Genomic DNA, 27,488 nt, shown 5'->3' on the forward strand with positions numbered 1-27,488 from the left:
CAAGAATAGATATTCTTCTTACAGTCGGTGCATTTATCATTCCCTGTGAGACCAGTATTAGTTTCCGATACACCACTGCAAGTTCAGTGTATTCCTTGGACATACACATTGACGATGAAACACAGAAATCGCATCGGAATTAAGTACAAAAGGCACAATGCCGCCTTAAGTACAAGAATAGAGACTCTTCTTACGGTCGGTGCTTTGGGCATTCCCTGTGAGACCAGTATTAGTTTGCGATACACCACTGCAGGTTCAATGTATTCCTTGGACATACACATTGACGATGAAACACAAAAATAGCATCGGAATTAAATAAAAAAGGCTCATTGCAACTCTCAGTGCAAGAAGAGTGAGACGTCTTAGAGTCTGTGCTTTGATCCTTTCCTGTGAGACCAGTATTAGTTTCCGATACACCACTGCAGGTTCAATGTATTCCTTGGACATTCACTTTGACGATGGAACACAGAAATCGCATCGGAATTAAATACAAAGGGCACAATGCCGCCTTAAGTACAAGAATAGAGACTCTTCTTACAGTCGGTGTTTTGCGCATTCCCTGTGAGACCAGTATTCGTTTCCGATACACCACTGCTGGTTCAATGTATTCCTTGGACAGACACATTGACGATGAAACACAGAAATCGCATCGGAATTAAATGCAAAAGGCACAATGACGCCTTAAGTGCAAGAAGAGTGAGACTACTTAGAGTCTGTGCTTTTATCCTTTCCTGTGAGACCAGTATTAGTTTCCGATACACCACTGCAGGCTCAATGTATTCCGTGGACCTTCACATTGACGATGAAACACAGAAATCGCATCGGAATTAAATACAAAAGGCATAATGCCGACTTAAGTGCACGAAGAGTGAGATATCTTAGAAACTGTGATATGATCCGTTTCTGTGAGACCAGTATTAGTTTCCGATACACCACTGAACGTTCAAGGAATTCCTTGGACCTTCACATGGACGACGAAACACAGAAATCGCATCGGAATTAAAAACAAAATGCACAATGCCGCATTAAGTTCAAGAAAAAAGACTCTTCTTACAGTCTGTGCTTTCATCCATTCCTGTGAGACCAGGATTAGTTTCCGATACACCACTGCAGGTTCAATGTATTCCTTGGACCTTGACATTGACGATGAAACACAGAAATCGCATCGGAATTAAATACAAAAGGCACAATGCCGCCTTAAGTACAAGAATAGAGACTCTTCTTACAGTCGGTGCTTTGAGCATTCCCTGTGATACCAGTACTAGTTTACGATACACCACTGCAGGTTCAATGTATTACTTGGACATACACATTGACGATAAAACACAGAAATACAATGGGAATTAAATACAAAAGGCACAATGCCGCCTTAAGTTCAAGAAAAGAGACTCTTCTTACAGTCTGTGCTTTGATCCATTCCTGTGAGACCAGGATTAGTTTCCGATAGCCCACTGCAGGTTCAATGTATTCCTTCGACCTTCACATTGACGATGAAACACAGAAATAGCATCGGAATTAAATACAAAAGGCGCAATGCCGCCTTAAGTACAAGAATGGAAACTCTTCTTACAGTCGGTGTTTTGAGCATTGCCTGTGAGACCAGTATTAGTTTCCGATACACCACTGCAGGTTCAATGTATTCCTTGGACCTTCACATTGACGATGAAACACAGAAATCGCATCGGAATTAAATTCAAAAGGCACTATGCCGTCTTAAGTACAGGAATAGAAACTCTTCTTACAGTCGGTGCTTTGAGCATTCCCTGTGAGACTAGTATTAGTTTCCGATACACCACTGCAGGTGCAATGTAATCCTTGGAGCTTGACATTGACGATGAAACACAGAAATCGCATCGGAATTAAGTACAAAAGGCACAATGCCGCCTTAAGTACAAGAATAGAGACTCTTCTTACAGTCGGTGCTTTGAGCATTCCCTGTGAGACCAGTATTAGTTTCCGATACACCACTGCAGGATCAATGTATTCCTTGGAACTTCACATTGACGATGATAGATAGAAATCGTATCGGAATTAAATACGAAAGGCACAATGCCGCCTTATGTACAAAAACAGAGACTCTTCTTACAGTCGGTGTTTTGAGCATTCCCTGTGAGACCAGTATTAGTTTCCGACGCACCACTGCAGGTTCAATGTATTCCTTGGACATACACATTGACGGTGAAACACAGATATCGCATCGGAATTAAGTACAAAAGGCACAATGCCGCCTTAAGTACAAGAATTTAGACTCTTCTTACAGTCGGTGCTTTGAGCATTCCCTGTGAGACCAGTATTAGTTTCCGATTAACCACTGCAGGTTCAATGTATTCCTCGGACATACACATTGACGATGAAACACTGAAATCGCATCGGAATTAAATACAAAAGGAACAATACCGCCTTAAGTACAAGAATAGTGCCTCTTCTTACAGTCGGTGCTTTGAGCATTCCCTGTGAGACCAGTATTAGTTTCCGATACCCCACTGCAGCATCAATGTATTCCTTGGACATACACATTGACGATGAAACACAGAAAACGCATCGGAATTAAATACAAAATGCACAATGCCGCCTTATGTACAACAATAGAGACTCTTCTTACGATCGGTGCTTTGAGCATTCCCTGTGAGACCAGTATTAGTTTCCGATACACCACTGCAGCCTCAATGTATTCCTTGGACCTTCAGATTGACGATGATACACAGAAATCGCATCGGAATTAAATACAAAATGCACGATGCCGCCTTAAGGACAAGAATAGATACTCTTCTTACAGTCGGTGCTATGAGCCTTCCCTGTGAGACCAGTATTAGTTTCCGATACACCACTGCAGGTTCAATGTATTCCTTGGACATACACATTGACGATGATACACAGAAATCGCATCGGAATTAAATACAAAAGGCACAATGCCGCCTTAGTACAAGAATAGAGACTCTTCTCACAGTCGGTGCTTTGAGCATTCCCTGTGAGACCAGTATTAGTTTCCGATAGACCACTGCAGGTTCAATGTATTCCTTGGACATACACATTGACGACGAAACACGGAAATCGCATCGGAATTAAATACAAAAGGCACAATGCCGCCTTAAGTACAAGAATAGAGACTCTTCTTACAGTCGGTGCTTTGAGCATTCCCTGTGAAACCAGTATTAGTTTCCGATACACCACTGCAGGTTCAATGTATTCCTTGGAACTTCACATTGACGATGATACATAGAAATCGTATCGGAATTAAATACAAAAGGCACAATGCCGCCTTAAGTACAAGAACAGTGACTCCTCTTACAGTCGGTGTTTTGAGCATTCCCTGTGGGACCAGTATTAGTTTCCGATGCACCACTGCAGGTTCAATGTATTCCTTGGACATACACATTGACGATGAAACACAGAAATCGCATCGGAATTAAATACAAAAGGCACAATGCCGCCTTAAGTACAAGAATAGAGACACTTCTTACAGTCGGTGCTTAGGGCATTCCCTGTGAGACCAGTATTACTTTCCGATATACCACTGCAGTTTCAATGTATTCCTTGGACATACACATTGACGATGAAACACAGAAATCGCATCGGAATTAAATAAAAAAGGCTCATTGCAACTTTAAGTGCAAGAAGAGTGAGACTACTTAGAGTCTGTGCTTTGATCCTTTCCTGTGAGACCAGTATTAGTTTCCGATACACCACTGCAGGTTCAATGTATTCCGTGGACCTTCACATTGACGATGAAACACAGAAATCGCATCGGCATTAAATACAAAAGGCACAATGCCGCCTTAAGTGCACGAAGAGTGAGATTTCTTAGAGTCTGTGATATGATCCTTTTCTGTGAGACCAGTATTAGTTTCCGATACACCACTGAACGTTCAATGAATTCCTTGGACCTTCACATGGACGACGAAACACAGAAATCGCATCGGAATTAAATACAAAAGGCACAATGCCGCCTTAAGTTCAAGAAAAGAGACTCTTCTTACAGTCTGTGCTTTGATCCTTTCCTGTGAGACCAGGATTAGTTTCCGATAGCCCACTGCAGGTTCAATGTATTCCTTGGACCTTCACATTGACGATGAAACACAGAAATCGCATCGGAATTATATACAAAAGGCACAATGCTGCCTTAAGTACAAGAATAGAAACTCTTCTTACAGTCGGTGTTTTGAGCATTCCCTGTGAGACCAGTATTAGTTTCCGATGCACCTTGCAGGTTCAATGTAATCTTTGGACCTTGATATTGACGATGAAACACAGAAATCGCATCGGAATTAAATACAAAAGGCACAATGCTGCCTTAAGTACAAGAATAGAGACTCTTCTTACAGTCGGTGCTTTGAGCATTCCCTGTGAGACCAGTATTAGTTTCCGATACCCCACTGCAGGTTCAATGTATTCCTTGGACATACACATTGACGATGAAATACAGAAATCGCATCGGATTAAATACAAAAGGCACAATGCCGCCTTATGTACAAGAATAGAGACTCTTCTTACGGTCGGTGATTTGAGAATTCCCTGTGAGACCAGTATTAGTTTCCGATACACCACTGCAGCTTCAATGTATTCCTTGGACCTTCAGATTGGCGATGATACACAGAAATCGCATCGGAATTAAATACAAAATGCACGATGCCGCCTTAAGTACAAGAATAGATATTCTTCTTACAGTCGGTGCATCTATCATTCCCTGTGAGACCAGTATTAGTTTCCGATACACCACTGCAAGTTCAGTGTATTTCTTGGAACTTCACATTGACGATGATACATAGAAATCGTATCGGAATTAAATACGAAAGGCACAATGCCGCCTTAAGTACAAAAACAGAGACTCTTCTTACAGCTGGTGTTTTGAGCATTCCCTGTGAGACCAGTATTAGTTTCCGATGCACCACTGCAGGTTCAATGTATTCCTTGGACATACACATTGACGATGAAACACAGAAATCGCATTGGAATTAAGTACAAAAGGCACAATGCCGCCTTAAGTACAAGAATAGAGACTCTTCTTACGGTCGGTGCTTTGGGCATTCCCTGTGAGACCAGTATTAGTTTCCGATACACCACTGCAGGTTCAATGTATTCCTTGGACATACACATTGACGATGAAACACAAAAATAGCATCGGAATTAAATAAAAAAGGCTCATTGCAACTCTCAGTGCAAGAAGAGTGAGACGTCTTAGAGTCTGTGCTTTGATCCTTTCTTGTGAGACCAGTATTAGTTTCCGATACACCACTGCAGGTTCAATGTATTCCTTGGACATTCACTTTGACGATGGAACACAGAAATCGCATCGGAATTAAATACAAAGGGCACAATGCCGCCTTAAGTACAAGAATAGAGACTCTTCTTACAGTCGGTGTTTTGCGCATTCCCTGTGAGACCAGTATTCGTTTCCGATACACCACTGCTGGTTCTATGTATTCCTTGGACAGACACATTGACGATGAAACACAGAAATCGCATCGGAATTAAATGCAAAAGGCACAATGACGCCTTAAGTGCAAGAAGAGTGAGACTACTTAGAGTCTGTGCTTTGATCCTTTCCTGTGAGACCAGTATTAGTTTCCGATACACCACTGCAGGCTCAATGTATTCCGTGGACCTTCACATTGACGATGAAACACAGAAATCGCATCGGAATTAAATACAAAAGGCATAATGCCGACTTAAGTGCACGAAGAGTGAGATATCTTAGAAACTGTGATATGATCCGTTTCTGTGAGACCAGTATTAGTTTCCGATACACCACTGAACGTTCAAGGAATTCCTTGGACCTTCACATGGACGACGAAACACAGAAATCGCATCGGAATTAAAAACAAAATGCACAATGTGGCATTAAGTTCAAGAAAAGAGACTCTTCTTACAGTCTGTGCTTTCATCCATTCCTGTGAGACCAGGATTAGTTTCCGATACGCCACTGCAGGTTCAATGTATTCCTTGGACCTTGACATTGACGATGAAACACAGAAATCGCATCGGAATTAAATACAAAAGGCACAATGCCGCCTTAAGTACAAGAATAGAGACTCTTCTTACAGTCGGTGCTTTGAGCATTCCCTGTGATACCAGTACTAGTTTACGATACACCACTGCAGATTCAATGTATTACTTGGACATACACATTGACGATAAAACACAGAAATACAATGGGAATTAAATACAAAACGCACAATGCCGCCTTAAGTACAAGAATAGAGACACTTCTTACAGTCGGTGTTTTGAGCATTCCCTGTGAGACCAGTATTAGTTTCCGATACACCACTACTGGTTCAATGTATTCCTTGGACAGACATATTGACGATGAAACACAAAAATCTCTTCGGAATTAAATGCAAAAGGCACAGTGACGCCTTAAGTGCAAGAAGAGTGAGACTACTTAGAGTCGGTGCATTGATCCTTTCCTGTGAGACCAGTATTAGTTTCCGATACACCACTGCAGGTTCAATGTATTCCTTGGACATACACGTTGACGATGGAACACAAAAATCCCATCGGAATTAAATACAAAGGGAACAATGCCGCCTTAAGTACAAGAATAGAGACTCTTCTTACAGTCGGTGTTTTGCGCATTCCCTGTGAGACCAGTATTAGTTTCCGATACACCACTGCTGGTTCAATGTATTCCTTGGACAGACACATTGACGATGAAACACAGAAATCGCATCGGAATTAAATACAAAAGGCACAATGCCGACTTAAGTGCACGAAGAGTGAGATATCTTAGAGTCTGTGATATGATCCGTTTCTGTGAGACCAGTATTAGTTTCCGATACACCACTGAACGTTCAATGAATTATTTGGACCTTCACATGGACGACGAAACACAGAAATCGCATCGGAATTAAATACAAAAGGCACAATGCCGCATTAAGTTCAAGAAAAGAGACTCTTCTTACAGTCTGTGCTTTCATCCATTCCTGTGAGACCAGGATTAGTTTCCGATAGCCCACTGCAGGTTCAATGTATTCCTTGGACCTTCACATTGACGATGAAACACAGCAATCGCATCGGAATTAAATTCAAAAGGCACTATGCCGTCTTAAGTACAAGAATAGAGACTCTTCTTACAGTCGGTGCTTTGAGCATACCCTGTGAGACCAGTATTAGTTTCCGATACACCACTGCTGGTTCAATGTATTCCTTGGACCTTGACATTGACGATGAAACACAGAAATCGCATCGGAATTAAATACAAAAGGCACAATGCCGCCTTAAGTACAAGAATAGAGACTCTTCTTACAGTCGGTGCTTCGAGCATTCCCTGTGATACCAGTATTAGTTTCCGATACACCACTGCAGGTTCAATGTATTGCTTGGACATACACATTGACGATAAAACACGGAAATCCAATGGGAATTAAATACAAAACGCACACTGCCGCCTTAAGTACAAGAATAAAGACACTTCTTACAGTCGTTATTTTGAGCATTCCCTGTGAGACCTGTATTAGTTTCCGATACACCACTACTGGTTCAATGTATTCCTTGGACAGACATATTGACGATGAAACACAAAAATCTCATCGGAAATAAATGCAAAAGGCACAGTGACGCCTTAAGTGCAAGAAGAGTGAGACAACTTAGTGTCTGTGCATTGATCCTTTCCTGTGAGACCAGTATTAGTTTCCGATACACCACTGCAGATTCAATGTATTCCGTGGACCTTCACATTGACGATTAAACACAGAAATCGCATCGGAATTAAATACAAAAGGCACAATGCCGCCTAAAGTGCACGAAGAGTGAGATTTCTTAGAGTCTGTGATATGATCCATTTCTGTGAGACCAGTATTAGTTTCCGATACACCACTGCACGTTCAATGTATTCCTTGGACCTTCACATGGACGACGAAACACAGAAATCGCATCGAAATTAAATTCAAAAGGCACTATGCCGTCTTAAGTACAAGAATAGAGACTCTTCTTACAGTCGGTGCTTTGAGCATTCCCTGTGAGGCCAGTGTTAGTTTCCGATACACCACTGCAGGTTCAATGTATTCCGTGGACCTTCACATTGACGATTAAACACAGAAATCGCATCGGAATTAAATACAAAAGGCACAATGCCGCCTAAAGTGCACGAAGAGTGAGATTTCATAGAGTCTGTGACATGATCCATTTCTGTGAGACCAGTATTAGTTTCCGATACACCACTGCAAGTTCAATGTATTCCTTGGACCTTCACATGGACGACGAAACATAGAAATCGTATCGGAATTAAATACAAAAGGCACAATGCCGCCTTAAGTACAAGAACAGTGACTCTTCTTACAGTCGGTGTTTTGAGCATTCCCTGTGAGACCAGTATTAGTTTCCGATGCACCACTGCAGGTTCAATATATTCCTTGGACATACACATTGACGATGAAACACAGAAATCGCATCGGAATTAAATACAAAAGGCACAATGTCGCCTTAAGTACAAGAATGGAGACTCTTCTTACAGTCGGTGCTTTGGGCATTCCCTGTGAGACCAGTATTAGTTTCCGATACACCACTGCAGGTTCAATGTATTCCTTGGACATACACATTGGCGATGAATTACAGAAATCGCATCGGAATTAAATAAAAAAGGCTCATTGCAACTTTAAGTGCAAGAAGAGTCAGACGTCTTAGAGTCTGTGCTTTGATCCTTTCCTGTGACACCAGTATTAGTTTTCGATACACCATTGCAGGTTCAATGTATTCCTTGGACATACACATTGACGATGAAACACAGAAATCGCATCGGAGTTAAATACAAAAGGCACAATGCCGTCTTAAGTACAAGAATATAAACACTTCTTACAGTCGATATTTTGCGCATTCCCTGTGAGACCAGTATTAGTTTCCGATACACCACTGCTGGTTCAATGTATTCCTTGGACAGACACATTGACGATGAAACACAGAAATCGCATCGGAATTAAATGCAAAAGGCACAATGATGCTTTAAGTGCAAGAAGAGTGAGACTACTTAGAGTCTGTGCTTTGATCCTTTCCTGTGAGACCAGTATTAGTTTCCGATACACCACTGCAGGTTCAATGTATTCCGTGGACCTTCACATTGACGATGAAACACAGAAATCGCATCGGCATGAAATACAAAAGCCACAATGCCGCCTTAAGTGCACGAAGAGTAAGATTTCTTAGAGTCTGTGATATGATCCTTTTCTGTGAGGCCAGTATTAGTTTCCGATACACCACTGAACGTTCAATGAATTCCTTGAACCTTCACATGGACGACGAAACACAGAAATCGCATCGGAATTAAATACAAAAGTCACAATGCCGCCTTAAGTACAAGAATAGAAACTCTTCTTACAGTCGGTGTTTTGGGCATTGCCTGTGAGACCAGTATTACTTTCCGATACACCACTGCAGGTTCAATGTATTCCTTGGACCTTCACATTGACGATGAAACACAGAAATCGCATCGGAATTAAATTCAAAAGGCACTATGCCGTCTTAAGTACAAGAATAGAGACTCTTCTTACAGTCGGTGCTTTGATCATTCCCTGTGAGACCAGTATTAGTTTCCGATACACCACTGCAGGTTCAATGTATTCCTTGGACATACACATTGACGATGAAACACAGAAATCGCATCGGAATTAAATACAAAAGGCACAATGCCGGCTTAAGTACAAGAATAGAGACTCTTCTTACAGTCGGTGCTTTGAGCATTCCCTGTGAGACCAGTATTAGTTTCCGACACACCACTGCAGGTTCAATGTAATCCTTGGACCTTGACATTGACGATGAAACACAGAAATCGCATCGGAATTAAATACAAAACTCACAATGCCGCCTTAAGTACAAGAATAGAGACTCTTCTTACAGTCGGTGCTTTGAGCATTCCCTGTGAGACCAGTATTAGTTTCCGATTAACTTCTGCAGGTTCAATGTATTCCTCGGACACACACATTGACGATGAAACACTGAAATCGCATCGGAATTAAATACAAAAGGAACAATACCGCCTTAAGTACAAGAATAGTGCCTCTTCTTACAGTCGGTGCTTTGAGCATTCCCTGTGAGACCAGTATTAGTTTCCGATACCCCACTGCAGGTTCAATGTATTCCTTGGACATACACATTGACGATGAAACACAGAAATCGCATCGGAAGTAAATACAAAAGGCACAATGCCGCCTTATGTACAAGAATAGAGACTCTTCCCAGGGTCGATGCTTTGAGAATTCGCTGTGAGACCAGTATTCGTTTCCGATACACCACTGCAGCTTCAATGTATTCCTTGGTCCTTCAGATTGAAGATGATACACAGAAATCGCATCGGAGTTGAATACAAAATGCACAATGATGCCTTAAGTACAAGAATAGCTACTCTTCTTACAGTCGGTGTTTTGATCATTCCCTGTGAGACCAGTATTAGTTTCCGATACACCACTGCAGGTTCAATGTATTCCTTGGAACTTCACATTGACGATGATAGATAGAAATCGAATCGGAATTAAATACGAAAGGCACAATGCCGCCTTAAGTACAAAAACAGAGACTCTTCTTACAGTCGGTGCTTTGATCATTCCCTGTGAGACCAGTATTAGTTTCCGATACACCACTGCAGGTTCAATGTATTCCTTGGACATACACATTGACGATGAAACACAGAAATCGCATCGGAATTAAATACAAAAGGCACAATGCCGCCTTAAGTACAAGAATAGAGACTCTTCTTACAGTCGGTGCTTTGAGCATTCCCTGTGGGACCAGTATTAGTTTCCGATACACCTCTGCAGGTTCAATGTATTAGTCAGACATGAACATTGACGATGAAACACTGAAATCGCATCGGAAATAAATACAAAAGGCACAATATCGCCTTAAGTACAAGAAGAGAGAGTCTTCTTACAGTCGGTGCTATGAGCATTCCCTGTGAGACCAGTATTAGTTTCCGATACACCACTGCAGGTTCAATGAATTCCTTGGACATACACATTGACGATGATACACAGAAATCGCATCGGAATTAAATACAAATGGCACAATGCCGCCTTAGTACAAGAATAGAGACCCTTCTCACAGTCGGCGCTTTGAGCATTCCCTGTGAGACCAGTATTAGTTTCCGATAGACCACTGCAGGTTCAATGTATTCCTTGGACATACACATTGACGACGAAACACAGAATTCGCATCGGAATTAAATACAAAAGGCACAATGCCGCCTTAAGTACAAGAATAGAGACTCTTCTTACAGTCGGTGCTTTGAGCATTCCCTGTGAAACCAGTATTAGTTTCCGATACACCACTGCATGTTCAATGTATTCCTTGGAACTTCACATTGACGATGATACATAGAAATCGAATCGGAATTAAATACAAAAGGCACAATGCCGCCTTAAGGACAAGAACAGGGACTCTTCTTACAGTCGGTGTTTTGAGCATTCCGTGGGAGACCAGTATTAGTTTCCGGTGCACCACTGCAGGTTCAATGTATTCCTTGGACATACACATTGACGATGAAACACAGAAATCACATCGGAATTAAATACAAAAGGCACAATGCCGCCTTAGTACAAGAATAGAGACTCTTCTTACAGTCGGTGCTTTGGGCATTCCCTGTGAGACCAGTATTAGTTTCCGATACACCACTGCAGGTTCAATGTATTCCTTGGACCTTCACATTGACGATGATACACAGAAATCGCATCCTAAATAAAATCAAAAGGCACTATGCCGTCTTAAGTACAAGAATAGAGACTCTTCTTACAGTCGGTGCTTTGAGCATTACCTGTGAGACCAGTATTAGTTTCCGATACACCACTGCCGGTTCAATGTAATCTTTGGACCTTGACATTGACGATGAAACACAGAAATCGAATCGGATTTAAATACAAAAGGCACAATGCCGCCTTAAGTACAAGAATAGAGACTCTTCTTACAGTGGGTGCCTTGAGCATTCCCTGTGAGACCAGTATTAGTTTCCGATTAACCACTGCAGGTTCAATGTCTTCCTCAGACGTACACATTGACGTTGAAACACTGAAATCGCATCGGAATTAAATACAAAAGGAACAATACCGCCTTAAGTACAAGAATAGTGCCTCTTCTTACAGTCGGTGCTTTGCGCATTCCCTGTGAGACCAGTATTAGTTTCCGATACATCACTGCTGGTTCAATGTATTCCTTGGACAGACACATTGACGATGAAACACAGAAATCGCATCGGAATTAAATGCAAAAGGCACAATGACGCCTTAAGTGCAAGAAGAGTGAGACTACTTAGAGTCTGTGCTTTGATCCTTTCCTGTGAGACCAGTATTAGTTTCCGATACACCACTGCAGGCTCAATGTATTCCGTGCCCCTTCACATTGACGAGGTAACACAGAAATCGCATCGGAATTAAATACAAAAGGTACAATGCCGACTTAAGTGCACGAAGAGTGAGATTTCTTAGAGTCTGTGATATGATCCTTTTCTGTGAGACCAGTATAAGTTTCCGATACACCACTGAACGTTCAATGAATTCCTTGGACCTTCACATGGACGACGAAACACAGAAATCGCATCGGAATTAAATACAAAAGGCACAATGCCGCCTTAAGTCCAAGAAAAGAGACTCTTCTTACAGTCTGTGCTTTGATCCATTCCTGTGAGACCAGGATTAGTTTCCGATAGCCCACTGCAGGTTCAATGTATTCCTTGGACCTTCACATTGACGATGAAACACAGAAATAGCATCGGAATTAAATACAAAAGGCGCAATGCCGCCTTAAGTACAAGAATGGAGACTCTTCTTACAGTCGGTGCTTTGAGCATTCCCTGTGAGACCAGTATTAGTTTCCGATTAACCTCTGCAGGTTCAATGTATTCCTCGGACATACACATTGACGATGAAACACTGAAATCGCATCGGAATTAAATACAAAAGGAATAAACCGCCTTAAGTACAAGAATAGTGCCTCTTCTTACAGTCGGTGCTTTGAGCATTCCCTGTGAGACCAGTATTAGTTTCCGATACCCCACTGCAGCTTCAATGTATTCCTTGGACATACATATTGACGATGAAACACAGAAAACGCATCGGAATTAAATACAAAATGCACAATGCCGCCTTATGTACAACAATAGAGACTCTTCTTACGATCGGTGCTTTGAGCATTCCCTGTGAGACCAGTATTAGTTTCCGATACACCACTGCAGCCTCAATGTATTCCTTGGACCTTCAGATTGACGATGATACACAGAAATCGCATCGGAATTAAATACAAAATGCACGATGCCGCCTTAAGGACGAGAATAGATACTCTTCTTACAGTCGGTGCATTGATCATTCCCTGTGAGACCAGTATTAGTTTCCGATACACCACTGCAGGTTCAATGTATTCCTTGGACATACACATTGACGATGAAACACAGAAATCGCATCGGAATTAAATACAAAAGGCACAATGCCGCCTTAAGTACAAGAATAGAGACTCTTCTTACAGTCGGTGCTATGAGCATTCCCTGTGAGACCAGTATTAGTTTCCGATACACCTCTGCAGGTTCAATGTATTCCTCGGACATACACATTGACGATGAAACACTGAAATCGCATCGGAAATAAATACAAAAGGCACAATATCGCCTTAAGTACAAGAATAGAGACTCTTCTTACAGTCGGTGCTATGAGCATTCCCTGTGAGACCAGTATTAGTTTCCGATACACCACTGCAGGTTCAATGTATTCCTTGGACATACACATTGACGATGATACACAGAAATCGCATCGGAATTAAATACAAAAGGCACAATGCCGCCTTAGTACAAGAATAGAGACTCTTCTCACAGTCGGTACTTTGAGCATTCCCTGTGAGACCAGTATTAGTTTCCGATAGACCACTGCAGGTTCAATGTATTCCTCGGACATACACATTGTCGACGAAACACGGAAATCGCATCGGAATTAAATACAAAAGGCACAATGCCGCCTTAAGTACAAGAATAGAGACTCTTCTTACAGTCGGTGCTTTGAGCATTCCCTGTGAAACCAGTATTAGTTTCAGATACACCACTGCAGGTTCAATGTATTCCTTGGAACTTCACATTGACGATGATACATAGAAATCGTATCGGAATTAAATACAAAAGGCACAATGCCGCCTTAAGTACAAGAACGGTGACTCCTCTTACAGTCGGTGTTTTGAGCATTCCCTGTGAGACCAGTATTAGTTTCCGATGCACCACTTCAGGTTCAATGTATTCCTTGGACACACACATTGACGATGAAACACAGAAATCGCATCGGAATTAAATACTAAAGGCACAATGCCGCCTTAAGTACAAGAATAGAGACTCTTCTTACAGTCGGTGCTTTGGGCATTCCCTGTGAGACCAGTATTACTTTCCGATATACCGCTGCAGTTTCAATGTATTCCTTGGACATACACATTGACGATGAAACACAGAAATCGCATCGGAATTAAATAAAAAAGGCTCATTGCAACTTTAAGTGCAAGAAGAGTGAGACTACTTAGAGTCTGTGCTTTGATCCTTTCCTGTGAGACCAGTATTAGTTTCCGATACACCACTGCAGGTTCAATGCATTCCGTGGACCTTCACATTGACGATGAAACACAGAAATCGCATCGGCATTAAATACAAAAGGCACAATGCCGCCTTAAGTGCACGAAGAGTGAGATTTCTTAGAGTCTGTGATATGATCCTTTTCTGTGAGACCAGTATTAGTTTCCGATACACCACTGAACGTTCAATGAATTCCTTGGACCTTCACATGGACGACGAAACACAGAAATCGCATCGGAATTAAATACAAAAGGCACAATGCCGCCTTAAGTACAAGAATAGAAACTCTTCTTACAGTCGGTGTTTTGAGTATTGCCTGTGAGACCAGTATTAGTTTCCGATACACCACTGCAGGTTCAATGATTTCCTTGGACCTTCACATTGACGATGATACACAGAAATCGCATCGGAATTAAAATCAAAAGGCACTATGCCGTCTTAAGTACAAGAATAGAGACTCTTCTTACTGACGGTGCTATGAGCATTCCCTGTGAGACCAGTATTAGTTTCCGATACACCACTGCAGGTTCAATGTAATCTTTGGACCTTGATATTGACGATGAAACACAGAAATCGCATCGGAATTAAATACAAAAGGCACAATGCTGCCTTAAGTACAAGAATAGAGACTCTTCTTACAGTCGGTGCTTTGAGCATTCCCTGTGAGACCAGTATTAGTTTCCGATACCCCACTGCAGGTTCAATGTATTCCTTGGACATACACATTGACGATGAAACACAGAAATCGCATCGGAATTAAGTACAAAAGGCACAATGCCGCCTTAAGTACAAGAATAGAGACTCTTCTTACGGTCGGTGCTTTGGGCATTCCCTGTGAGACCAGTATTAGTTTCCGATACACCACTGCAGGTTCAATGTATTCCTTCGACATACACATTGACGATGGAACACAGAAATCGCATCGGAATTAAATACAAAGGGCACAATGTCGCCTTAAGTACAAGAATAGAGACTCTTCTTACAGGCGGTGTTTTGCGCATTCCCTGTGAGACCAGTATTCGTTTCCGATACACCACTGCTGGTTCAATGTATTCCTTGGACAGACACATTGACGATGAAACACAGAAATCGCATCGAAATTAAATGCAAAAGGCACAATGACGCCTTAAGTGCAAGAAGAGTGAGACTACTTAGAGTCTGTGCTTTGATCCTTTCCTGTGAGACCAGTATTAGTTTCCGATACACCACTGCAGGCTCAATGTATTCCGTGGACCTTCACATTGACGATGAAACACAGAAATCGCATCGGAATTAAATACAAAAGGCACAATGCCGACTTAAGTGCACGAAGAGTGAGATATCTTAGAGTCTGTGATATGATCCGTTTCTGTGAGACCAGTATTAGTTTCCGATACACCACTGAACGTTCAATGAATTCCTTGGACCTTCACATGGACGACGAAACACAGAAATCGCATCGGAATTAAAAACAAAAGGCACAATGCCGCATTAAGTTCAAGAAAAGAGACTCTTCTTACAGTCTGTGCTTTCATCCATTCCTGTGAGACCAGGATTAGTTTCCGATAGCCCACTGCAGGTTCAATGTATTCCTTGGACCTTCACATTGACGATGAGACACAGAAATCGCATCGGAATTAAATTCAAAAGGCACTATGCCGTCTTAAGTACAAGAATAGAGACTCTTCTTACAGTCGGTGCTTTGAGCATTCCCTGTGAGACCAGTATTAGTTTCCGATACACCACTGCAGGTTCAATGTATTCCTTGGACCTTGACATTGACGATGAAAAACAGAAATCGCATCGGAATTAAATACAAAAGGCACAATGCCGCCTTAAGTACAAGAATAGAGACTCTTCTTACAGTCGGTGCTTTGAGCATTCCCTGTGATACCAGTACTAGTTTACGATACACCACTGCAGGTTCAATGTATTACTTGGACATACACATTGACGATAAAACACAGAAATACAATGGGAATTAAATACAAAACGCACAATGCCGCCTTAAGTACAAGAATAGAGACACTTCTTACAGTCGGTGTTTTGAGCATTCCCTGTGAGACTAGTATTAGTTTCCGATACACCACTACTAGTTCAATGTATTCCTTGGACAGACATATTGACGATGAAACACAAAAATCTCTTCGGAATTAAATGCAAAAGGCACAGTGACGCCTTAAGTGCAAGAAGAGTGAGACTACTTAGAGTCTGTGCATTGATCCTTTCCTGTGAGACCAGTATTAGTTTCCGATACACCACTGCAGGTTCAATGTATTCCTTGGACATACACGTTGACGATGGAACACAAAAATCCCATCGGAATTAAATACAAAGGGCACAATGCCGCCTTAAGTACATGAATAGAGACTCTTCTTACAGTCGGTGTTTTGCGCATTCCCTGTGAGACCAGTATTAGTTTCCGATACACCACTGCTGGTTCAATGTATTCCTTGGACTGACACATTGACGATGAAACACAGAAATCGCATCGGAATTAAATGCAAAAGGCACAATGCCGCCTTAAGTACAAGAATAGAGACTCTTCTTACAGTCGGTGCTATAAGCATTCCCTGTGAGACCAGTATTAGTTTCCGATACACCACTGCAGGTTCAATGTATTCCTTGGACATACACATTGACGATGATACACAGAAATCGCATCGGAATTAAATACAAAAGGCACAATGCCGCCTTAGTACAAGAATAGAGACTCTTCTCACAGTCGGTGCTTTGAGCATTCCCTGTGAGACCAGTATTAGTTTCCGATAGACCACTGCAGGTTCAATGTATTCCTTGGACATACACATTGACGACGAAACACGGAAATCGCATCGGAATTAAATACAAAAGGCACAATGCCGCCTTAAGTACAAGAATAGAGACTCTTCTTACAGTCGGTGCTTTGAGCATTCCCTGTGAAACCAGTATTAGTTTCCGATACACCACTGCAGGTTCAATGTATTCTTTGGAACTTCACATTGACGATGATACATAGAAATCGTATCGGAATTAAATACAAAAGGCACAATGCCGCCTTAAGTACAAGAACAGTGACTCCTCTTACAGTCGGTGTTTTGAGCATTCCCTGTGAGACCAGTATTAGTTTCCGATGCACCACTGCAGGTTCAATGTATTCCTTGGACATACACATTGACGATGAAACACAGAAATCGCAACGGAATTAAATACAAAAGGCACAATGCCGCCTTAAGTTCAAGAAAAGAGACTCTTCTTACAGTCTGTGCTTTGATCCTTTCCTGTGAGACCAGGATTAGTTTCCGATAGCCTACTGCAGGTTCAATGTATTCCTAGGACCTTCACATTGACGATGAAACACAGAAATAGCATCGGAATTATATACAAAAGGCACAATGCCGCCTTAAGTACAAGAATAGAAACTCTTCTTACAGTCGGTGTTTTGAGCATTGCCTGTGAGACCAGTATTAGTTTCCGATACACCACTGCAGGTTCAATGAATTCCTTGGACCTTCACATTGACGATGATACACAGAAATCGCATCGGAATTAAAATCAAAAGGCACTATGCCGTCTTAAGTACAAGAATAGAGACTCTTCTTACTGACGGTGCTATGAGCATTCCCTGTGAGACCAGTATTAGTTTCCGATACACCACTGCAGGTTCAATGTAATCTTTGGACCTTGATATTGACGATGAAACACAGAAATCGCATCGGAATTAAATACAAAAGGCACAATGCTGCCTTAAGTACAAGAATAGAGACTCTTATTACAGTCGGTGCTTTGAGCATTCCCTGTGAGACCAGTATTAGTTTCCGATACCCCACTGCAGGTTCAATGTATTCCTTGGACATACACATTGACGATGAAACACAGAAATCGCATCGGAATTAAGTACAAAAGGCACAATGCCGCCTTAAGTACAAGAATAGAGACTCTTCTTACGGTCGGTGCTTTGGGCATTCCCTGTGAGACCAGTATTAGTTTCCGATACACCACTGCAGGTTCAATGTATTCCTTGGACATACACATTGACGATGAAACACAAAAATAGCATCGGAATTAAATAAAAAAGGCTCATTGCAACTTTCAGTGCAAGAAGAGTGAGACGTCTTAGAGTCTGTGCTTTGATCCTTTCCTGTGAGACCAGTATTAGTTTCCGATACACCACTGCAGGTTCAATGTATTCCTTGGACATACACGTTGACGATGGAACACAAAAATCCCATCGGAGTTAAATACAAAGGGCACAATGCCGCCTTAAGTACAAGAATAGAGACTCTTCTTACAGTCGGTGCTTTGAGCATTCCCTGTGATACCAGTACTAGTTTACGATACACCACTGCAGGTTCAATGTATTACTTGGACATACACATTGACGATAAAACACAGAAATACAATGGGAATTAAATACAAAACGCACAATGCCGCCTTAAGTACAAGAATAGAGACACTTCTTACAGTCGGTGTTTTGAGCATTCCCTGTGAGACCAGTATTAGTTTCCGATACACCACTACTGGTTCAATGTATTCCTTGGACAGACATATTGACGATGAAACACAAAAATCTCTTCGGAATTAAATGCAAAAGGCACAGTGACGCCTTAAGTGCAAGAAGAGTGAGACTACTTAGAGTCTGTGCATTGATCCTTTCCTGTGAGACCAGTATTAGTTTCCGATACACCACTGCAGGTTCAATGTATTCCTTGGACATACACGTTGACGATGGAACACAAAAATCCCATCGGAGTTAAATACAAAGGGCACAATGCCGCCTTAAGTACATGAATTGAGACTCTTCTTACAGTCGGTGTTTAGCGCATTCCCTGTGAGACCAGTATTAGTTTCCGATACACCACTGCTGGTTCAATGTATTCCTTGGACTGACACATTGACGATGAAACACAGAAATCGCATCGGAATTAAATGCAAAAGGCACAATGACGCCTTAAGTGCAAGAAGAGTGAGACTACTTAGAGTCTGTGCTTTGATCCTTTCCTGTGAGACCAGTATTAGTTTCCGATACACCACTGCAGGCTCAATGTATTCCGTGGACCTTCACATTGACGATGAAACACAGAAATCGCATCGGAATTAAATACAAAAGGCACAATGCCGACTTAAGTGCACGAAGAGTGAGATATCTTAGAGTCTGTGATATGATCCGTTTCTGTGAGACCAGTATTAGTTTCCGATACACCACTGAACGTTCAATGAATTCCTTGGACCTTCACATGGACGACGAAACACAGAAATCGCAACGGAATTAAATACAAAAGGCACAATGCCGCATTAAGTTCAAGAAAAGAGACTCTTCTTACAGTCTGTGCTTTCATCCATTCCTGTGAGACCAGGTTTAGTTTCCGATAGCCCACTGCAGGTTCAATGTATTCCTTGGACCTTCACATTGACGATGAAACACAGCAATCGCATCGGAATTAAATTCAAAAGGCACTATGCCGTCTTAAGTACAAGAATAGAGACTCTTCTTACAGTCGGTGCTTTGAGCATACCCTGTGAGACCAGTATTAGTTTCCGATACACCACTGCTGGTTCAATGTATTCCTTGGACCTTGACATTGACGATGAAACACAGAAATCGCATCGGAATTAAATACAAAAGGCACAATGCCGCCTTAAGTACAAGAATAGAGACTCTTCTTACAGTCGGTGCTTTGAGCATTCCCTGTGATACCAGTATTAGTTTCCGATACACCACTGCAGGTTCAATGTATTGCTTGGACATACACATTGACGATAAAACACAGAAATCCAATGGGAATTAAATACAAAACGCACACTGCCGCCTTAAGTACAAGAATAGAGACACTTCTTACAGTCGTTATTTTGAGCATTCCCTGTGAGACCTGTAATAGTTTCCGATACACCACTACTGGTTCAATGTATTCCTTGGACAGACATATTGACGATGAAACACAAAAATCTCATCGGCAATAAATGCAAAAGGCACAGTGACGCCTTAAGTGCAAGAAGAGTGAGACTACTTAGAGTCTGTGCATTGATCCTTTCCTGTGAGACCAGTATTAGTTTCCGATACACCACTGCAGATTCAATGTATTCCGTGGACCTTCACATTGACGATTAAACACAGAAATCGCATCGGAATTAAATACAAAAGGCACAATGCCGCCTAAAGTGCACGAAGAGTGAGATTTCTTAGAGTCTGTGATATGATCCATTTCTGTGAGACCAGTATTAGTTTCCGATACACCACTGCACGTTCAATGTATTCCTTGGACCTTCACATGGACGACGAAACACAGAAATCGCATCGGAATTAAATACAAAAGGCACAATGCCGCCTTAAGTACAAGAATAGAAACACTTCTTAGAGTCGGTGTTTTGAGCATTCCCTGTGAGACCAGTATTAGTTTCCGATACACCACTGCAGGTTCAATGTATTCCTTGGACCTCCACATTGACGATGAAACACATAAATCGCATCGAAATTAAATTCAAAAGCCACTATGCCGTCTTAAGTACAAGAATAGAGACTCTTCTTACAGTCGGTGCTTTGAGCATTCCCTGTGAGGCCAGTATTAGTTTCCGATACACCACTGCAGGTTCAATGTATTCCATGGACCTTCACATTGACGATTAAACACAGATATTTCATCGGAATTAAATACAAAAGGCACAATGCCGCCTAAAGTGCACGAAGAGTGAGATTTCATAGAGTCTGTGACATGATCCATTTCTGTGAGACCAGTATTAGTTTCCGATACACCACTGCAAGTTCAATGTATTCCTTGGACCTTCACATCGACGACGAAACACAGAAATCGCATCGGAATTAAATACAAAAGGCACAATGCCGCCTTAAGTACAAGAATAGAGACTCTTCTTACATTCGGTGCTTTGAGCATTCCCAGTGAGACCAATATTAGTTTCCGATACACCACTGCGTGTTCAATTTATTCCTTGGACATTCACATTGACGATGAAACACTGAAATCGCATCTGAATTAAATACAAAAGGCGTAATGCCGCCTTAAGTACAATAATAGAGACTCTTCTTACAGTCGATGCTTTGAGCATTCCCTGTGAGACCAGTATTAGTTTCCGATACACCACTGCAGGTTCAATGTATTTCTTGGACCTTCACATTGACGATGAAACACAGAAATCGCATCGGAATTAAATACAAAAGGCACAATGCTGTCTTAAGTACAAGAATAGAGACTCTTCTTACAGTCGGTGCCATGAGCATTCCCTGTGAGACCAGTATTAGTTTCCGATACACCACTGCAGGATCAATGTATTCCTTGGACCTTCACATTGACGATGAAACACAGAAATCGCATCGGAATTAAATATAAAAGGCCCAATGCCGCCTTAAGTACAAGTATAGAGACTCTTCTTACAGTCGGTGCTTTGAGCATTCCCTGTGAGACCAGTATTAGATTCTGATACACCGCTGCAGGTTCAATGTATTCCTTGGACCTTCACATTGACGATGAAACACAGATATCGCATCGGAGTTAAATACAAAAGGCACAATGTCGCCTTAAGTACAAGAATAGAGACTCTTCTTACTGTCGGTGCTTTGAGCATTTCCTGTGAGACCAGTATTACTTTCCGGTACACCACTGCAGGTTCAATGTATTCCTTGGACCTTCACATTGACGGTGAATCACAGAAATCGCATCGGAGTTAAATACAAAAGGCACAATGCCGCCTTAAGTACAAGAATTGAGACTCTTCTTATTGTCGGTGCATTGAGCATTCCCTGTGAGACAAGTATTAGGATCCGATACACCACTGCAGGTTCAATGTATTCCTTGGACCTTCACATTGACGATGAAACACAGACATCGCATCGGAACTAAATACAAAAGGCGCAATGCCGGCTTAAGTACAAGAATAGAGACTCTTCTTACAGTCTGTGTTTTGAGCATTCCCCGTGAGACCAGTATTACTTTCTGACACACCACTGCAGGTTCAATGTATTCCTTGGACCTTCACATTGACGATGAAACACAGAAACCGCATCGGAATTAAATCCAAAAGGCACAATGCCGTCATAAGTACAAGAATAGACACTCTTCTTACAGTCGGTGCTTTGAGCATTCCCACTGAGACCAGTATTAGTTTCCGATACACCACTGCGTGTTCCATTTATTCCTTGGACATTCACATTGACGATGAAACATAGAAATCGCATCTGAAGTAAATACAAAATGCGCAATGCCGCCTTAGGTACAATAATAGAGACTCTTCTTACAGTCGATGTTTTGAGCATTCCCTGTGAGACCAGTATTAGTTTCCGATACACCACTGCAGGTTCAATGTATTCCTTGGACCTTCACATTGACGATGAAACAAAGAAATCGCATTGGAATTAAATACAAAAGGTGGAATGCCGCCTTAAGTACAAGAATAGAGACTCTTCTTACAGTCGGTGCTTTGAGCATTCCCTGTGAGACCAGTATTAGTTTCTGATACACCACTGCAGGTTCATTGTATTCCTTGGACCTTCACATTGACGACGAAACACAGAAATCGCATCGGAATTAAATACAAAAGGCACAATGCTGTCTTAAGTACAAGAATAGAGACTCTTTTTACAGTCGGTGCCATGAGCATTCCCTGTGAGACCAGTATTAGTTTCCAATACACCACTGCAGGATCAATGTATTCCTTGGACCTTAACATTGACGATGAAACACAGAAATCGCATCGGAATTAAATATAAAAAGCCCAATGCCGCCTTAAGTACAAGAATAGAGACTCTTCTTACAGTCGGTGCTTTGAGCATTCCCTGTGAGACCGGTATTAGTTTCTGATACACCACTGCAGGTTCAATGTATTCCCTGGACCTTCTTATTGACGATGAAACACAGAAATCGCATCGGAATTAAATACAAAAGGCGAATTGCCACCTTAACTACAAGAATAGAGACTCTTCTTACAGACGGTGCTTTGAGCATTCCCTGTGAGACCAGTATTATTTTCTGATACACCACTGCAGGTTCAATGTATTCCTTGGACCTTCACATTGACGATGAAACACAGAAATCGCATCGGAATTAAGTACAAAAGGCACAATGCCGCCTTAAGTACAAGAAAAGAGACTCTTCTTACAGTCTGTGCTTTGATCCTTTCGTGTGAGACCAGGATTAGTTTCCGATAGCCCACTGCAGTTTCAATGTTTTCCTTGGACCATCACATTGACGATGAAACACAGAAATCGCATCGGAATTAAATACAAAAGGCACAATGCCGCCATAAGTACAAGAATAGAAACTCTTCTTACAGTCGGTGTTCTGAGCATTCCCTGTGAGACCAGTATTAGTTTCCGATACACCACTGCAGGTTCAAGGTATACCTTGGACCTTCACATTGACGATGAAACACAGAATTCGCATCGGAATAAAACCCAAAAGGCACAATGCCGTCATAAGTACAAGAATAGAGACTCTTCTTACAGTCGGTGCTTTGAGCATTCCCAGTGAGACCAGTATTAGTTTCCGATACACCACTGCGTGTTCAACTTATTCCTTGGACATTCACATTGACGATGAAAAGCAGAAATCGCATCTGAATTAAATACAAAAGGCGCAATGCCACCTTAGGTACAATAATAGAGACTCTTCTTACAGTCGATGCTTTGAGCATTCCCTGTGAGACCAGTATTAGTTTCCGATACACCACTGCAGGTTCAATGTATTCCTTGGACCTTCACATTGACGATGAAACACAGAAATCGCATCGGAATTAAATACAAAAGGCGCAATGCCGCCTTAAGTACAAGAATAGTGACTCTTCTAACAGTCGGTGCTTTGAGCATTCCCTGTAAGACCAGTATTAGTTTCAGATACACCACTGCAAGTTCATTGTATTCCTTGGACCTTCACATTGACGATGAAACACAGATATCGCATCGGAATTAAATACAAAAGGCACAATGCTGTCTTAAGTACAAGAATAGAGACTCTTTTAACAGTCGGTGCCATGAGCATTCCCTGTGAGACCAGTATTAGTTTCCGATACACCACTGCAGGATCAATCTATTCCTTGGACCTTCACATTGCCGATGAAACAAAGAAATCGCATCTGCATTAATTACAAAAGGCGCAATGCCGCCTTAAGTACAAGAATAGAGACTCTTCTTACATTTGGTGCTTTGAGCATTCCCTGTGAGACCAGTATTAGTTTCTGATACACCACTCCAGGTTCAATGTATTCCTTGGACCTTCACATTGACGATGAAACACAGAAATCGCATCGGAGTTAAATACAAAAGGCACAATGCCGCCTTAAGTACAAGAATTGAGACTCTTCTTACTGTTGTGCTATGAGCATTCCCTGTGAGACCAGTATTAGTTTCCGATACACCACTGCAGGATCAATCTATTCCTTGGACCTTCACATTGACGATGAAACACAGAAATCGCATGGGAATTAAATATAAAAATCCCAATGCCGCCTTAAGTACAAGAATAGAGTCTCTTCTTACAGTCGGTGCTTTGAGCATTCCCTGTGAGAGCAGTATTAGTTTCCGATACACCACTGCAGGTTCAATGTATTCCTTGGACCTTCACATTGCCGATGAAACAAAGAAATCGCATCTGCATTAATTACAAAAGGCGCAATGCCGCCTTAAGTACAAGAATAGAGACTCTTCTTACAGTCGGTGCTTTGAGCATTCCCTGTGAGACCAGTATTAGTTTCTGATACACTACTCCAGGTTCAATGTATTCCTTGGACCTTCACATTGACGATGAAACACAGAAATCGCATCGGAGTTAAATACAAAAGGCACAATGCCGCCTTAAGTACAAGAATTGAGACTCTTCTTACTGTTGTGCTATGAGCATTCCCTGTGAGACCAGTATTAGTTTCCGATACACCACTGCAGGTTCAATGTATTCCTTGGACCTTCACATTGACGATGAAACACAGAAATCGCATCGGAAATAAATACAAAAGGCGCAATGCCGCCATAAGTACAAGAATAGAGGCTCTTCTTACAGTCGGTGCTTTGAGCATTCCCTGTGAGACCATTATTACTTTCTGATACACCACTGCAGGTTCAATGTATTCCTTGGACCTTCACATTGACGATGAAACACAGAAATCGCATCAGAATTAAATCCAAAAGGCACAATGCCATCATAAGAACAAGAATAGAGACTCTTCTCACAGTCAGTGCATTGAGCATTCCCTGTGAGACCAGTATTAGTTTCCGATAAACCACTGCGTGCTCAATTTATTCCTTGGACATTCACATTGACGATGAAACACAGAAATCGCATCTGAATTAAATACAAAAGGCGCAATGCCGCCTTAAGTACAATAATAGAGACTCTTCTTACAGTCGATGCTTTGAGCATTCCCTGTGAGACCAGTATTAGTTTCCGATACACCACTGCAGGTTCAGTGTTTTCCTTGGACCTTCACATTGACGATGAAACTCAGAAATCGCATCGGAGTTAAATACAAAAGGCACAATGCCGCCTTAAGTACAAGATTAGAGACTCTTCTTACTGTCGGTGTTATGAGCATTCCCTGTGAGACCAGTATTAGTTTCCGATACACCACTGCAGGTTCAATGCTTTCCTTGGACCTTCTCATTGACGATGAAACACAGAAATCGCATCGGAATTAAATACAAAAGGCACAATGCTGTCTTAAGTACAAGAATAGAGACTCTTCTTACAGTCGGTGCCATGAGCATTCCCTGTGAGACCAGTATTAGTTTCCGATACACCACTGCAGGATCAATGTATTCCTTGGACATACACATTGACGATGAAACACAGAAATCGCATCGGAATTAAATATAAAAGGCCCAATGCCGCCTTAAGTACAAGTATAGTGACTCTTCTTACAGTCGGTGCTTTGAGCATTCCCTGTGAGACCAGTATTAGCTTCTGATACACCGCTGCAGGTTCAATGTATTCCTTGGACCTTCACATTGACGATGAAACACAGATATCGCATCGGAGTTAAATACAAAAGGCACAATGTCGCCTCATGTACAAGAACAGAGACTCTTCTTACTGTCGGTGCTTTGAGCATTCCCTGTGAGACCAGTATTATTTTCCGATACACCACTGCAGGTTCAATGTATTCCTTGGACCTTCACATTCACGATGAATCACAGAAATCGCATCGGAGTTAAATACAAAAGGCACAATGCCGCCTTAAGTACAAGTATAGAGACTCTTCTTACAGTCGGTGCTTTGAGCATTCCCTGTGAGACCAGTATTACTTTCTGATACACCACTGCAGGTTCAATGTATTCCTTGGACCTTCACATTGACGATGAAACACAGAAACCGCATCGGAATTAAATCCAAATGGCACAATGCCGTCATAAGTACAAGAATAGACACTCTTCTTACAGTCGGTGCTTTGAGCATTCCCACTGAGACCAGTATTAGTTTCCGATACACCACTGCGTGTTCCATTTATTCCTTGGACATTCACACTGACGATGAAACATAGAAATCGCATCTGAATTAAATATAAAAACCCCAATGCCGCCTTAAGTACAATAATAGAGACCCTTCTCACAGTCGGTGCTTTGAGCTTTCCCTGTGAGACCGGTATTAGTTTCTGATACACCACTGCAGGTTCAATGTATTCCCTGGACCTTCACATTGACGATGAAACACAGAAATCGCATCGGAGTTTAATACAAAAGGCACAATGCCGCCTTAAGTGCAAGAATAGAGACTCTTATTACTGTCGGTGCTTTGAGCATTCCCTGTGAGACCAGTTTTAGTTTCCGATACACCACTGGCGGTTAATTGTATTCCTTGGACCTTCTTATTGACGATGAAACACAGAAATCGCATCGGAATTAAATACAAAAGGCGAAATGCCACCTTAACTACAAGAATAGAGACTCTTCTTACAGACGGTGCTTTGAGCATTCCCTGTGAGACCAGTATTATTTTCTGATACACCACTGCAGGTTCAATGTATTCCTTGGACCTTCACATTGACGATGAAACACAGAAATCGCATCGGAATTAAGTACAAA

Source organism: Schistocerca americana, chromosome 6, assembly GCF_021461395.2.
Source record: "Schistocerca americana isolate TAMUIC-IGC-003095 chromosome 6, iqSchAmer2.1, whole genome shotgun sequence".
NCBI lineage: Eukaryota > Metazoa > Arthropoda > Insecta > Orthoptera > Acrididae > Schistocerca > Schistocerca americana.